Source organism: Hypanus sabinus, chromosome 7 (assembly GCF_030144855.1).
Source record: "Hypanus sabinus isolate sHypSab1 chromosome 7, sHypSab1.hap1, whole genome shotgun sequence".
NCBI classification, from domain to species: Eukaryota; Metazoa; Chordata; class Chondrichthyes; order Myliobatiformes; family Dasyatidae; genus Hypanus; species Hypanus sabinus.
The window spans coordinates 167,144,118-167,161,912 of NC_082712.1; positions in this window are offsets into that span (position 1 = coordinate 167,144,118).

The following is a 17,795-nucleotide window of genomic DNA, read 5'->3' on the forward strand; positions in this document are numbered from 1 at the left end:
CCTCCCTCACTTTCTTATTCTGGCTTCTTTCTCCTTCCTTTCCAGTCCCGATGTACGGCCTCAGCCCAGAACCTCAACTATGTATTCCCTCCATAAATGCTGTCTGACCTGCAGAGATCCTCCAGCTCTCTGTGTGTATTACTCTGGACTTTTAGCGTCTGCAAAATCGATTGTGTTAATCCTGACAATTACAATGTTTAAAAGACATGTTGACAGGGACATGGTCAAGGAGGTTTAACAGTATATGGACCAAATGAAAGGAAGATGGACAACCTCAAGTAGACAACGTGGTCAACTTAGGCAAGTTGAGTGAAGGTCCTGCTTCTGTGCTATATATCTTCATGAAAAAATGACAATCCCTCTGTCCTCTCCTTCGTACACCCTTCACAGCACTTTAAAATCTGTTTGATTTCTAAGTTTTCCATTGGCTGGAAGCATAAAATCATTTTGCTTTCTAACTTGCTGAGTATTTCCAACATTTTCTCAACATCTCAGGTTTCAAGCATGTCTGTTATGACGTGACCCGAAGCTTGGTCAAAGCAAAAGGTTTTAAGGAGTGGCTTGAAGCTGACGTGGCATCTATGTTTGGGGGGGGGGGGAGGGAGGGGAAGGGTGCGGGGGAATTCCGAAGGACAGATTCCTGAATGATGAAAGAGACAGCTGGCTAGAATGCAGCAAAAGATGTTGGTATTTCCCAGAGTGTGGAATTGTCAGGTCATGGAATCTTTAGAGGACTGTGGAGCTGAAGGGAGTGACCAGGTTGAGTGTTAAAAATCTGAAGCATTAAGTTAAAGGAACCTTCTATTTAATGTGCTCGAGATGATCAGGAGCACTGTCCACGTGTCTGATTGAAACAAACTGAAGTTTATGTCACAATGACATTTTTAAAGATTTTAAGACAATGGAAGCGAGCCACATTAAACTAAACATTCAACAAATTGCATTTCTCCACAGACCTCATTGTACATCTTGACTAGCCGCACACAAAGACATTAGGACACGTGATGTTACACTGGTCACAACCTCGTGTTTTAGGGTTGCATTTCCAATGCTGAGTCTCCATGGGGAAGAAGAACAGTCTGGGCTCCTTCCACCACCTTGACACCATGAGTCAGGCGGGGTTGCCCCTCCAACAGGCTTATCACCACAGGGCTTTGGGCTCTCTCTCCCTGTTTTGTTCTGCAGTATTAAATGTAACAACTGTGAACGTTTTTTTTTTGCACAGTTTTCTTCTTTTGTATATATATTTTTTATTATGGATAATGTTTTTTTTTGGAAATAAAAAGTAAAGCCTGGCCCAGAATGGGAAAGTTTTGCCCAGCCGTGTCCAAAGTGACAATGGGAGGTGACTTTCTCAAGTTGCTCAGCCTCTCTTTACTAGGTTTATTCCCAAAACTCGCACCTCGACCACAGACACTCGAAAACCACAAAAATTGTACCTGCTGGAAATGGAAAACAGAAGTTGCCAGAAATACTCAACAAGATCAGACCCACTCTGTAGAATGAGGAACAGTTAACGTTTCAGGCCAAGGGTTCTCATTGCACATGGGACTTTGACCTGAAGCGTTAACTCTGTTTCTCTTCCCACAAAGAATTACAATAGACTGGGTAAATGAAAGAAGTCATAGGGTAGGGATAGAAGGTGGAATATTGGGGAACTCCTTCACTCAGAGGCTGGTGCTACTGTGGAATGAGCGGAGTCAGGTTTAATATCATCCGACATTTATGTGACATTTGTTAACTGCCAGGGAAAATAGTAAATGTGGATTCGATTGAACATTGAGATAAGTTTTGGTAAGTACATGAATAGAAGGGGTATGGAGCATTATGAGCAGAGTGCCGGTCAACATCCTGGTGAAGGGTCCCAGACTGAAAGTCGATTGTTTATTCTCTTTCATAAATGCCTGACCTGCTGGGTCCCTCCAGCATTTTGTGGATTTCTGGTTTCTGCAGAATCTCTTGTGTTTATTACCTCTTCAAACAGATTCAGCATCACCAGTTTTTTAAAAATTTTATTTCAGGCTTCTTTATTTCACCATTCAGATGAATCAGGATTCATACATCAGGATTCTCTTCATGATCTACAGATCTGCGTTCAATACCATCTTCCCCAATCAATAAGCTCCAAGACCTTGGCCTCAATTTCTTCCCTTGCAGGCCCCAGTCAGTCCAGATTGATAATAATATCTCCTCCCCAATCTCCATCAGCACAAGAGCACCACAAGGCAGTGTGCTCAGCCCCCCCTGCTCTTCTCACTCTACACTTATGACTGTGTGAATAAGCACAGCTCCAAAGCCAAATTCAGGTTTGCTGACAGTGATGCCCACTGTTGTAGGCTGAATCAAAGGTGGTGATCCATATAGGAGGGAGATTGAAAGTCTAGCTGAGTGGTGCCATAACTACAACCTCTTACTCAATATCAGCAAGTCCAAAGAGCTGATTATTAACTTCAGGAGAAGAAATCCAGAGGTCCATGAGTCAGTCAGTCTTCATCGGAGGATCAGAGGTGGAGAGGGTCAGCAACTTTAAATTCTTCTGGGTTGGTACTTCCGGTAAGATGGCGATTGCTTAGCTGCTTCAAACTTTTGCTCCGTCATTCTCCCTATCTTTGCACTATATGTCTCCATTCTTAAACCTTAGTTAGGTATTTTATTAGGTCTCTTTTACCTGCCTGCGAACACACCTATCTTATAATGTCTACCAAAAGCTGTAAATCCGGGAAAAAGGAAGTTATGGCTCTGCTGACTGAGATTCTCGCTGCTCTGGAGCAACATCGAGAAGACATTTTAAAGGAATTTAGAACCTCTTTCAACCAGCTGGATGCCAAATTGGATCGGACCAACGCTAGAGTAGACTAACATGCTGAACATTTATCTCGCATCGACTCGACCTCTGAAGATTTAAAACGCCACGTCCAATACTTCGAGACCCTCTGTTCCAGCCTAGAGGAGAAGAATAGTAAACCTTTTTCCAAAATGGTGGATCTTGAAAACCGGAGCAGACGTTGCAATCTACGAATTCTTGGTTTGCCAGTGGCCACCGAACAGGGTTCCCTCGTGAAGCTTTTTTCTGATTTTCTCTGTGAGATTTTTGGGAAAGAATTTCTTCCAAATCCACCTGAGCTTGAAAGGGCACACGGGATCTACGCTCCCCGCGCAATTCTGGGTTCCCGCCCACGACCGGTAATTTTGTGTTTTCATCAATACTAGGTGAAAAACCGTTTGATTATGGAGGCACGCCGTAGAGGTACTTTTGCTTTTCAAAATTCAGTCATTCATTTTGTGGAGTATTTTGCCCCCCAGGTTCTGAAGATGCGTACTGAGTTTAAAGGTGTAATGAATGTGCTTTTTGATCGTGGACTTAGACCCTCCCTTCGTAATCCAGCCGACCTTCGAATTACGCTTGCTACTGGAGAATATAAGTGGTTTAAGTCAGTGAAGGAGGTTGAGGCATTTGTTGGAAGTCTTCCGGCCACCCCGTCTTCTTCGGAACCCGGTCGGACCTCCTAAAATGGTGGATAAGTACCTCTCGCAGTAAAATTATTTTTTCCAGACTCAGACTTTACTTGAATAACTTAGACATTATCTATTGAAACTCTAAGGGCTGTAGACAATCTCTCCCTAGACTTGATGCGTTTTTTCTAAATTGATATTCTGTGCTTAATGTTTCCCTGTGGACGTTTAGATTGTACTTGTGTAATCTATTTTATTCTTGTATAACCTTATCTACAGAGATCTACAATTGACTCTAACTTGTTTTGGAGGTTTGGAGTTTTTATTGAAGGCCTCCCTGTTGGTTGATTTACAGTTTAAGTTTTGCTGCCTTTTTTTTTCTGTAAATGGTTGATAAGTACTCTCCTCGAACCTAGAATTTCCCCCTTTTCTCCCTCCTTTTTTTTCCTCTTCTTTTAATCTTCTATAATTTTTCGCGGGTAGGTTAGTTTTGGTTTTCCTTTGATTTTCTTTGTATTAAGTTTTATACTTCTGCAGAAGTTGTTCCTATTTGTAATTATGTTTTCTAGTGCATAAACTAGTTACCATTAGCTATAGTATTTATACAGAACTGTTGTTAATGACACAGATCTGGAAGTCATATTTGGGTTAATTTTTTTTGGTAGAGCTAGCTGCTTTTTTTGGTAGCCATCTAGTTTTGGGTTGCAAGGGTGGGGTGGATTTTCCAGTTCTAACATCACTCACTGTTTCTATTCCTTTCCCTTGTTACTCAGGACATGCTTATGTTTTGATTCTACGAATCTATGTTTACATATCTGCTCCCAGACTGTTATTGTACTGCTTGATTTTTTATATGCCTGCTGCCTTTCATGCATTAACAATTGATAATGGCTAGTACACTTAAATTTGTGAGCTGGAATGTAAAGGGATTGAATCATCCTGTTAAAAGAAGGAAGGTATTCTCACATATTAAACAACTCAAAGCTGACATTGCTTTCCTTCAAGAAACTCATATCCGTTATTTTGATAATTCTCGGCTTTTGTCGAATGGGCGGGTCAGCATTTTCATTCATCCTTTGCCACTAAAGCTGGGGGGGGGGGGAGGTCTCCATCCTTATTAACTCAAATATTCCTTTTGAACTCCATAATAAGATATCTGATACAAATGTCCGTTTTATTATTGTTTCTGGTAAATTATATAATACTAAAGTTGTACTAGAAAACCTGTATGTCCCCAATTTTGATGATGTTAATTTTTTTGAATGTTTTTTCTCCTCACTACCAGATTTAAACTCATACTCCCTTATACTGGGTGGTGACTTCAATTGTTGGTTTGATCCTAATTTGGATCGATCGTCCTCTGTTACTAGACCACCTACTAAATCTGCCTTAGCTATCCAATCGTTTCTCTCTAACTATGGTATCTCTGATATATGGCATTTCCTTCATCCTACTGAGAGAGATTATTCTTTTTTTCACATGTTCACCATACCTTTACTAGAATTGACTACCTCTTACTCGATAACCAACTCATTCCATTTGTCTATTCTTGTGATTATCAGAGTATACTGATTTCTGACCATGCCCCAATTACTCTGTCTTTAAACTTTCCTGGTCTCCCTCAGAGGAATAAACTGGCGGTTTGACTCGACTTTATCGGATGATGATTTTCTAAAATTTATTAAGGATCAGATAACCTTTTATTTTAACACTAATACATCACCTGAAGTGTCATCCCAGATTGTCTGGGATGCCATGAAAGCATATCTGAGGGGTCAAATAATCTCCTATACAGCAAATCTTAATAGAAAGTCCTGTACAGATCGATTAGACCTCATTAACCAGATTAAAGAATTGGATCAACTGTATGCTCCAACTAAGAAACCTGAATTATACAAGAAGCGTGTAGAACTTCAAACTAAATTTAATCTTCTGTCTACTCAACCTGTCGAACGCCAACTTCTTGAAAGTAAGAGTCGCTTTTATATTCATGGTGACAAATCTGGTAAATTTCTAGCCTATCAGCTGATGCGTTCCAAAGCCAAACAACATATTACAAAGATCCGGAAGGAGAACGGAGACTTTACATCGGATCACTTAGAAATCAATGACGCATTTAAAAATTTTTATTCTCGACTTTATTCCTCTGAACCTTTGAATGACAATATCTCTGTTGATCATTTTTTAAATAATCTGAAAATTCCTTCGCTTTCATCTGATTTTAAAGCCAAACTTAATGCGCCCATATCATCAGAAGAAATATCTTTTGCAATTTCTGCATTGTCCTCAGGGAAATCTCCTGGACCTGATGGGTTCCCTGTAGAATTTTATAGATCATTCTCTTCACTTCTTTCTCCTCAGTTACTCTCAGTATTATCTGACTCATTTAATTACGGCAAATTGCCACCCTCTTTTAATGAGGCATCTATTATCCTTTTATTAAAAAAGGGTAAAGACCCAACAGAGTGCTCCTCGTATAGGCCGATTTCTTTGCTCAATGTTGATATTAAAATCTTGGCTAAAGTTTTGGCTTATAGATTAGAAACTGTTATTCCCTCTATTATCTCTGATGACCAAACTGGTTTTATTAAAAACCATCTCCCTTTTTTTAACATTCAGCGTTTATTTAATATTTTATATTCACCTCCAACTGGGATTCCTGAATGTGTTATTTCTCTCGATGCGGAGAAAGCATTTGATCATATAGAGTGGAACTACCTTTTTGCAGTGTTAGAAAAATTTGACTGGTCAAAGTTTTATCTCTTGGATCAAATTGCTGTATTTGTGTCCTACTGCCTCTGTTTTAACTAATTTTCAGAAATCCCAGTTATTTAACCTCAAATGCGGCACCCATCAGGGATGCCCTTTAAGTCCCTTTCTCTTTGATTTGGCTATGGAACCTTTGGCGATAGCATTTCGAAATTGTCCTGAATTGACCGGGATTTGGAGAGGGGGTGTTGAGCATAAAGTTTCTCTTTATGCTGATGACTTATTACTCTTTCTCTCAAATCCGTCTACATCCTTACCTCCAATGTTTTCACTTCTTGACCAGTTTAGCCAGTTCTCTGGCTATAAACTTAATTTACACAAGAGCGAACTTTTCCCAATTAATAAAGAAGCACAAGAATTAACATTTCGTGATCTCCCTTTTAAAGTAGTTCATAATCAATTTACCTATCTTGGGATTACAGTCACCAGGAAGTTTAAAGATCTCCTTCATGAAAATTTTGCCAATCTTTCATATACTATAAAACAGAGTCTGGTACAATGGTCACCTCTATCTATGTCTTTGGTAGGTTGTATTAATTTTGTTAAAATGAATGTTCTCCCTAAACTTTTATACTTATTTCAATCAATTCCAATTTTTATTTCTAAATCTTTTTTTGATTCCTTAGACTCTATTATTTTGTCATATCTGTGGAAGAATGAGCGCTCTAGAATTAATAAAATCTATCTCCAAAAACCTAAAAAAGAGGGTGGCATGGCTTTACCTATATTTCGGAGGACCTGTTCTGAGCCCAACACTTAGTGCAATTACGAAGAGAGCAAGACAGCACCTCTACTTCCTTAGGAGTTTGTGGATATTTGGCATGACATCTAAAACTTTTGACAAATTTGTGTAGATGAGTAGTGGAGAGTATATTTATTGGCTGTACCACAGCCTGGTCTGGAAACATCAATGCCCTTGAAAAAGTAGTGGATACGGCCCAGTCCATCATGGGTAAAGCCCTCCCGACCGTTGAGCACACCTACATAAAACACTGTCGCAGCAAAGCAGCGTCCATCATCAGGGATCCCAACCACCAGCAATGCTCTCTTTTCACTGCTGCCAGCAAGCCTCAGGACTCACACCATGAGAGTCAAGAACAGTCACTACCCCTCAACGTCGGGCTCTTGAACCAAAAGGGATAACTACACTCAACTTCACTTGCCTCATCATTGAAATGTTCCCACAACCAATGGGCTCACTTTCAAGGACTCTTCATCTCGTGTTCTCGATATTAATTGCTTATTTATTTATTATTATTATTTCTTTCCTTCCGTATTTGCACAGTTTGTTGTCTTCTGCACACGGGTTGAACACACAAGTTGGGTGGTCTTTCACTTATTCTGTTATAGTTATTATTCTATAGATTTATTGAGTATGCTTGCAAGAAAAGGAATCTCAGGGTTGTATATGGTGACACGTGTACTCTTTTAATAAATTTACTTCGATATTCTGAATCTCAGATCTCTGCTGTGTTTTTTTTAATTTTCTATTTATTATGTTGTTAAACTAATAAAGGAATGTCACACTGTACTACTTCTGGTAAGATGGTTGCACACGAATATACAATGGGTTCTACAGGGCCAACAAAGATGTTATTGTCCTTTTAAAATGTATTTTATATGATCACAAGACCCTCTAGATGTTAAGACTTAAAGTACTGCAGGCCTACCTCATTAGCGAGTTGCTCATTAGTGGAGAAGCTGAAGGAGGTGAAGTTGGTGAGGATCGCGCTACAGCCTGCTTCAGAGAGGCATTGGACGAGTTGGTATGTGAAGGCGGTGTGTAGACTAACAGTGTGTGATCATCTTAGTCACCTTTCTTGTGATCGCAAGACCCTGTTGGACATGGTTAATGTGGAATGCTGTAAGTCCAATTCACTGGGTTATTGGCAGACCGCAAGGCTGCTTTGTGGCCTCAATATTAGCAAGGTTCAGGACTCAAGCCGCGGTCTTGCCTATTTAGGCCGCCCAGGAGAGGCAGAGGCATCAGAGTCAGCCTGATTCACTAGAATACTGGAGGCAGTGTGGCATAGCATCCATGATAGAGTCAGTGCAGCCCCATCAGTGTTCGCTCAGCAGAAGATGAGCTGTATTGTGTTCAACTGCAGACTGCTGCAACATTTATGGACTCAGAGACTTGGACTATATATTTTTTGTTTGTGACTGTATTTTACTGCAATCTTATATGTGATGTATGTGCCTTATGCTATAGTATGTATGCCTGTTGGTACTGTGTTTTGCACTTTGGCCCCGCAGTAATGCTGTTTCGTTTGGCTGTATTCATGAGTATTCATGTATGGTTGAATGACAATTAAACTTGAACTTGTAGTAATCCTAATGAATTAGTCAGCTCCATCTTGGGCACTAGCCTCCGCAGTATCCAAGACATCTTCAAGGAGCAATGCCTCAGAAAGGCAACGTCCATTGTTTAGGTCCCGCATCACCCATGACATGCCACCTTCTCATTGTTACCATCAGGAAGGAGGTACAGAAGCCTGAAGGCACACACTCAGCGAATCACAAACAGCTTCTTCCCCTCTGTCATATAATTCCTAAGTGGACATTAAACCCACAGACACTACCTCACTTTTTAATTTTTCTTTCTGTTTTCCACTATTTTTAATCTATTATGTATATATATACTTTAATTGGTTTACTTTTTTCTTCTTATACTATCATGTATTGCATTGAACTGCTGCTGCTAAATTAACAAATTTCATGATATATGCCTTTGATAATAAACCTGCTTCTGATTCATTCAACTCTTATATATTTAATTGCGAAATACTTCTTTCTACCACACGAGGGCACTCTCAGTTCACTTTACAAGCTGTTCCCTGCTCAACGGGCTCGCACTAGTCTATATTCAAAGGGTTTCAAATTTTTTTATGTGTCCCTGTTAGCAACATTTACAAACTAGACAAATAGATTTTAAAACTAACAAAATGATACAAACATTAAATAAGAACAAATGATTGAACATATAAAGTAAATTAAGTTTATTAAGGAACAGTATCAACAAGTTTGAAAGAGTGCAGAGAAAATTTATATGGATGTTGCCAGAATTTGAGGACCTAAGTTATAGGGAAAGGCTGAATAGGTTATAACTTTCTTCTCTGGAGTGCAGGAGAATGAAAGGTATACAAAATGTTGAGAGGTATACATTATGTTAGGATTTTGTTCCCTAAAGCATAGGACATTGAAAGTGGATTTGATAGAGGTATACAAAATTATCAGGAATATAGTTAGGGTAAATGCAAATAGATTCTTCCCTCTTAGGTTGGGTGAGACTAAAATTAGAAGTTTTGGGTGAAAGGTGAAATAGTTAAGGGGGTCTACGGGAAAGCATCTTCACTCAGAGGGTGGAGTGAGTGTGGAACAAGCTGCCAGTGAAAGTGGTAAATATGGGTTGAATTATAACATTTAAGAGAAGTTTGGATAGAGGGGTACAGAGGGCATGTAGCTGGGTGCATGTCTGGTGCTCGTCAACATGACTGGATGCATGTAGATGGGACTTGGCAGAAGATCAGGCTGACGTGGGCTAAATGAGACAAGAGTCCTATTTCTGTGTTGTAGTGTTCTACAACTCTGTAACTGTAGTGCCTATGCTGGACAACAAACATTTTACTTCCTGTAATTTTGGGGGCATCTTAAGGATTTTGGGCTGCTGATCATAAAAATCACCATGAACTTTCCCTATCACGCACTATTTTTTTGAAATTGCCCATATTTGTTATTATCTCTATTCGTGATTCAGCTGATTTAAAATGTTGCCCACCATATAAACAGAAAAGTTCTCTATCTTGTCCAGGCTTGCCTGAGCATTCTTAGACAGGGCAGATGCTGCGTGGCAGGGCAGGTTTTAGCAAGGCTATAAATTTCCAAGAAGGATTTCAGAATTTGAGACAGATGTTTCCCAGAATAACTGATGCCAAGACTGAGGAAAGCGTTTTTGTTGGTCCACAAATCAGACAGGTCATCAGTGACAGACTATTCAAAGAACTTGTAGTGGGACCGGAGAAAATCACATGGAAGGCACTCAAGGATGTTGTTGAAAAGTTTCTTGGCAACTACAATACTACTGATTAGCAACATGTTTCAAGCATACAAAACCGTGAAGTACAGCATGTCACTAAAGATTCATTTTCTGCATTCCCATTTAGACATCTTCCTTGCAAATCTTGGTACTGTCAGTGACGAGTATGGTTAAAAGGTCCCGCCAGGACACTGCAGTCAATGAGAAACGGAATCCATCAGTGCTGCCTGGTTATTGTCGGGCACTTAAGCAAGAGGCCTCTGACACTGAGTACAAATGAAAATCGTCAACAAAATATTTGTAGCTTAGTTGAACTATTGTAAAGCATCAGCACCATTATGCAATTAAACACATTATATTCAATAAAAGTTATTTTTTTGTTTCTCCAAATTCCTACATGATACAAGTTACCTGAAATTATATTTGTGTTCAGCTTCAAGCAGTCTATCATAAACACTTTAAACAATTCTGAGGAAGCAACACTTTGAAAAAACTTTTTTGTCCAGTGTTGCTTGTATTTACAATTTTCCACAGGCTTGACAATTCCCATTACAATGAACTGTTCGTAGGTCAGACCTGACATAGAGTCAATAGAAATTACAAAGGGTATCTGGTTCCTTTTTTCACAGATCACAGTTCGGCCACCAGGTTCGACTATGAAAGGGAGATCCAATCAGCAGCTGTCTTCCTGCTGAATTGGATCATTTGCAAGAGTGCAAGACCCACTTGGGCCCAAGTGCTAACTTGGCATATAAAAGTAACAATATATACCTGGTGTCTAACATAATAAAATCCCAATGAACCTCACACAACCCACAGAATACCATAAGAACTCAGCTGGACAGGCAGCATCTAGGGAGGGAAACGAACTGTCAACCTTTCAGGTCAAGGCCCTTTATCTGGACTGGGTAAGTAAAGGGGATATAGCCAGATTATAACAAAAGAGAATGGTAGTTTTTTTAAAAATGATATGTCAGTTATCTGCCCTCTAGCATTCCAGTTGAGATGAAGGGTCTTGACCAGAAATGTCAACTGTCCATTTCCCTCCATAAATTCTGCAGACATGCTGAGTTCTTCAAACGCTCACAAAATGCTGCAGGAACTCAGCAGGCCAGGCACCCTTCCAAAGAGTTTCGGCCTGAAACGTCAACTGTTTTCCATGGATGCTGCCTGGCCTGCTGGGTTCCTCCAGCGTTTTGTGTGCGTTGCTCAGATTTCCAGATTCTGCAGACTTTCTCTTGTTTGTCTTCCAACACTCTGAGAGTTGCTCCTGACTTCCAGCATCTGCAAACACTTGTCTCTCCAACGTATCTCACAGGAGTTCATCGTGGCAAATTTTACGTCAAGGTAGATAAAATGTTGTTATGTGGACAAAAGCTTTGTTAAAGAGTTAGGTTGTAAGGAATGCATTAAAGGAGAAATGAGAGCCCTAGAAACAGAGGAACACACACAGAATGCTGGAGGAGCACAGCAGGCCAGGCAGCTTCCATGGAAAAAGAGCCAAAATTTCCGGCATCTACACATTTTCTCATGTTTGTGGACCGCTTACTCTTTTCCATAGCCTGGCCTGCTGAGTTCCTCCAGCATTTCCTGTGTGTTGCTCGGATTTCCAGCATCTGCAGGCTTTCCTATGCTTATAGAAACAGGGAACTTCTAGACCATGAGACGTAGAATTAGGATCAGATGACGTAGAACATAGGAACAGAATTAGGCCATTCTTCTAAAATCCATTGAATATAGGCCAAGAGCAATTAAACACTCCTCATGTATTAACCCTTTCATTCATGGGATAATTCTCATCAACCTTCTCTGGGCCCTCTCCAAGGCCAGCCCCAAACAGCTCTCTATACTCCAAGTGCAGTCTGACCAACGCCTTATAAAGCCTCAGCATTATATTGCTGCTTTTATATCCTAGTCCTCTCGAGATCAATGTGCAAAACCCAGAGTTTTGGGGCTAAACAAGGGACATCGACTGTTGGAGGAGTTGTCTCAGGCAATGAAGTGTAAGAAGTCAGAAGTAGAGAAGCACACAGATAAAAAACAGATTAACGAAGGTGAGGAATGAGACAATGGTGGGATATGAAAGCAAGAACATAAGTTACTAGATTGGAATGTTGCCTCACTGTTTGGAAGTAGCCCACTGTGTGCTAAGTTCTGTTAGATCAATTAGTGTCATGAAACTATCATAGAGCTACAGCACATATTCTTGCCAGAAGATGGCAGATTGTTAGATTGAGTCTCCTGTCACGTATTGTTTCCACTTGCTCTCCAGTCTTGATATTACTGGATCTATCAGTTTGTGGAGAATAGGACCAGACCCTGTAATGGCTCTTTAGTCAAGTCATGGAAAAGCACAGCACAGAAGCAGGCCTTCAGCCCAGCTAATCAGTGCCGAAACATTGAAACTGCCTAATCCCACCCATACCATAGCCCACCATACCCTGCAATCCATGTACCTATCCAAACTTCTCTTCAACATTGAAATCAAGCTTGCATGCACCACTTGTGCTGGCAGCTCATTCCACTCTCTCACCACCCCTCCGAGTGAAGAAGCATGTTCCCCTAAAATTTTTAACCTTTCACCTTTAACTGATAATCTTGTATACCTCTGACAAATCTCTCCTCTAAGGCCTTCTGAATCTGAGAGTCAATTTCTGTCTAACTGCTAACACAAGTATCAAAATGGCCATTGAACCCTACCTCACTTTCTTAATATATATTATTTCTGTTTTTTGGACAATTTTTAATCTATTCAATACACATATACTGTGATCTATTTATTTATTTATTTGTTTGTTTGTTTGTTTGTTGATTGATTGATTGATTGTTATAATTTTTTCTTCTAGATTATGTATTGCATTGAACTGCAGCTGCTGAGTTAACAAATTTCATGACACATGCCGGTGATAGTAAACCTGATTCTGAGTCTGATTCTGATATCCAAAGGCATGAAGTTCAAAGTTTAAGTAAAACTGTTTATTAGAGTACATACATGTCACCACATACAACCCCCGAGAATCTTTTTGCCATGGGCATACTCTGCAAATCTACCGAACAGTAACTGTAAACAGGATCAGTGGACAACAAACTACAAATGCAGGTGTAAATAGATAGCAATAAATAATGAGCATGAAATAACAAGATAAAAGAATCCTTAAATGAGAGTAGTTGACTCTTTTTGTTCAAGAGCCTGATGGTTGAGGGGTAGTAACTGTTCTTGAACCTGCTGGTGTGAGTCCTGAGGCACCTGTACCTTCTTCCTGATGGCAGCCGTGAGAAAAGGGCATGGCCTGGCTGGTGAGGATCTCTGATGATGGATGCAGCTTTCCTGCAGCAACGTTTCCTGTAGATGTGCTCGAAGGGTGGAAGGGTTTTACCCCTGATGCTCTGAATCCACTACCTTCTGTAGGGTTTGCCACTCAAAGGCGTTGGTGTTCCCATACCAGACAGTAATGCAACCAGTCAGCACACTTTCCTCTACACATTTATAGTGGTTTAACAAGGTTTTCGAGGGCATGCCGGATCTCCACAGACTCCTGAGGAAGTACAGGTGCTGTCGGGCTTTCTTCGCAATTATATTTATATGATGGATCCAGGACAGATCCTCTGATATAGAGACACCCTGAGATAGTAACAGGGAGCCCTGGGACTTGTAAACTATAGTTTGGTGTTATTGGTACTGGAATTGGTTTATTATTGTCACATGTACCAAGCCAGAGCAAAAACCATGCCTTGCGGACTGTTCATACAGATCAGATCATTACACAGTGCTTTGAACTAGAAAAGGGGCTCCCAACCTTTTAAGCAAGGTGTCTGTGGACCCCAGGTTGGGACCGCTGAACTAGGATAAGGTAAAAGTTCGACAATCCACATGAAAGGTGCATAAAATGAGCTACCTTTAATCAAGAGGGCTAGCGAGATTGTAAAAGCAATGTTTTGCAGCAGCTCCTCTGAGCTGAGGAGCGACCAATCAGCAAGGTGGATTCATTAGAGAGGGCCAATAAAAATAATTCAAGAGCAAGTGCAGCCGCCATTGTTTTGGAGTTTGCCAATGCTTAGGATGGCTTTGGCTCATCAGGTCTGGGCGAGGTCAGGTTTGCTTGAGGTTAATTCTCATGGAAGTTACTCTCTCACTGTCCTTATTTGTTCATTGCTCGTCTGTCAGGGCACAGTAGATCGGTGAGAATGGCTCCAGGGACAGTGTTTTGTGCTCTGTGTGGGATGTGGGAAGCCTGCGAGGCCTCCGGTCTGCCAGATAAACACATCAGCACCAGGTGCACCCCGATGCCGCTCCTGGGAGAATGCGTTAAGGAACTGGAGCTGCAGCTCGATGACAATGGCCTCAATTCATATGGGAGAATGAGGAGGTGATAGGCAGGAGCTACAGGGAGGCAGTCACCCTGAGGATGCAGGAGACGGGTAACCAGGTGACTGTCAGGAGAAGGAGGGGAAATGCACAGCCAGTGCAGAGTACACTTGTGGCCATTCCTCTCAATAATAAGCGTACAACTTAAGCTACTGTTGAGGGGAGTGACCTACCGGGGGGAACCACAGTGACCCGGTCTCTGGCACTAAGTCTGGTGCTGTGGTTCAAAAGAGCAGAGAGGTGAAGAGGACTGCAGAGTTGATAGGAGATTCTTTAGTCAGAGGAACAGAGACGAGGTTCTGTGGAGGCAATAGAGATACCCAGATGGTATGTTGCCCCCTGGTGCCATGATCAGGGATGTCTCGGTTTGGGTCCGTGGCATTCTCAAGGGTGAGGGTGAGTAGCCATTAGTCTTGGTACATATTGGCACCAATGACATAGGTAGATAAGGTGAGAAGGTACTGAAGAGAGATTTTAGGGAGCTAGGAAGAAAGCTGAGGAACGGGATCTCGAGGGTAGTAATCTCTCAGTTGCAGCCTATGCCAATTGCCAGTAAGGGTAAGAATAGAATGATTTTTCAGGTGAATGCGTGGCTGAGGAATGGATGCAGGAGACAGGGGTTCAAACTCTTGCATCATTGGGATCTCTTCTTGGGGAACATGTGACCTGTACAAAACAGATGGGTTACACCTGAACCCGAGGGAGTAAAATATCCTTGCAGGCAAGTTGGATAGAATTGTTTGGGTGGGCTTAAACTAATTTGGCAGGAGGATGGGAAATGGAGTGATAGTGTTTAAGATGAGGTAGTTGGTTTAGAAACCGAGGCAATATGTGGTGAGTCTCCCAGCAAGGAGAGACTGATGATTGGGAAAAATTGCAGTCAGCAGGATGAGTTGCAACATAAAAGGTGGACAATATCGAAAAGGGTGAATACAGTACTGGAGGTGTTATATTTGAATGCATATGGTATATGGAATAAAGCAGATGAACTTGTAGCATAGTTACCAATTGGCACATATGACGTTGTAGGCATCACTGAATCATTGCTGAAAGAAGATTACAGCTGGGAGTTTAATGTCCAAGGATATAAATTGTATCAAAAGGACAGGCAAGTAGACAGAGGGGTTGCCAGGCTCTGTAGGTAAAAAATGAAATCAAGTCATTAAAAAGAGGTGACCTAGGGCTGGAAGGTGTTGAATCATTGTGGCTAGAGCTAAGGAACTGATGGGAGTTGTATACAAACCCCCAAAAAGTAGTAAGGATGTGGTCTACAAATTACAACAGGAGATAGAAAATGCACGCCAAGAGGGCAGTTACAATAGTCACGGGGGATTTCAATATGTAGGTAGAATGAGAAAATCAGGATGGTGCTGGATCCCAAGCGGGGGAATTCCTAGAATGCCTACAAGATGGCTTTTTAGAGCAGCTGGTGGTTGAGCCCACTGGGGATCAGCTACTCTGGATTGGGTGTTGTGCAATGAACCAGAATTGATTAGAGAGCTTAAGGTAAAAGAACCCTTAGGGGTAAGTGATCATAATATGATCAAATTTACCCTGACATTTAAGAAGGAGAAGCTAAAGTCAGATGTATCAGTATTACTGTGGAGTAAAGGGAATTACAGAGGCATGAGAGAGGATTTGGCCAGAATTGATTGGAAAAGAACACTGGCAGGGATGACAGCAGAGCAGCAATGGCTGGAATTTCTGGAAGCAATTCGGAAGGCACAGGATACATTCATCCCAAAGAGGAAGTATTCTAAAGGCAAGATAACACAACCATGCTAACAAGAGAAGCCAAGGCCAACTTGAAAGCCAAAGAAAGGGCATATAATAGAGGAAAATTAGTAGGAAATTAGAGGATTGGGAAGCTTTCAAAAACCAACAGAAGGCAACTGAAAAAAGTCAGTAAGAAGGTAAGGATGGAATACAAAAGTAAATTAGCCAATAGTTTTAAAGAGGATACCAAAAGCTTTTTCAGATACAAAAAGTGTAAATGGGAGGACAGAGTGGATATGGGACCACTGGAGAATGGAGAGGTGATAATGGGGGACAAGGAAATGGCGAATGAACTGAATGAGTATTTTACAACAGTCTTCACTATGGAAGACACTAGCAGAATGATGAAATTTCCAGGTGTCAGGGGTCATGAAGTGTGTGAGGTTACCTAACTAGAGAGAAGGTTTTTGGGGAAAATTGAAAGGTCTGAAGGTAGATAAATCACCTGCACCAGATGGTGTACCCCCTAGGGTTCTGAAAGAGGTGATGGAAGAGATTGTAGGGGCATTAGTAATGATCTTTCAAGAATCACTAGATTCTGGAATGGTTCCAGAAGACTGGAAAATTGCAAATGTCGCTCAACTCTTCAAGTAGAGTCAGGAGGAAGAAAGGAAATTATAGGCCTACTAGTGGTTGGGAAGATGTTGGAATCGATTGTTAAGGATATCGTTTCAGGGTACTTAGAGGCTCATGATAAAATAGGCCATAGTCAGCATGGTTTTCTCAGGGGAAAACCTTGCCTGACAAATCTGTTGGAATTCTTTGAAGAAACAACAAACGGGCTAGACAAAGGGGAATTGGTTCATGTTGTGTACTTGGATTTTCAGAAGGCCTTTGAGAAGGTGCCACTCATGAGGCTGCTTAACAAGCTAAGAGCCCATGTTATTACAGGAAAGATTCTAGCATAGATAAAGCAGTGGCTGATTGGCAAGAGGCAAAGAGTGGGAATAAAGGGAGCCTTTCTTGGCTGGCTGCCGGTGACTAGTGGTGTTCCATAGGGGTCTGTGTTGAGACCAGTTCTTTTTATGATATATGTCAATGATTTGGATGATGGAATTGGTCCCTTTTTTACAAAGTTTTCAGATGATGTGAAGATTGATGGAGGGGCAAGTAGTTCTGAGGAAGTAGAGAGGCTACAGAAGAGACAGACTAGGAGAATGGGCAAAGAAATGGTCATGCTCTTTTGTAGAGGAAATGAAAGGGTTAAATATTTTCTAAATGGCGAGGAAATACAAAAATCTGAAGCACAACGTGACTTGGGAGGCCTTGTACACAATTCACTATAGGTTAATTTGCAGGTTGAGTCTGTGGTGAGGAAGGGAAATTCAATTTTAGCATACATTTCAAGAGGACTAGAATATAGAAGCAAAGGAGTAATGCTGAGAACTTATAAAG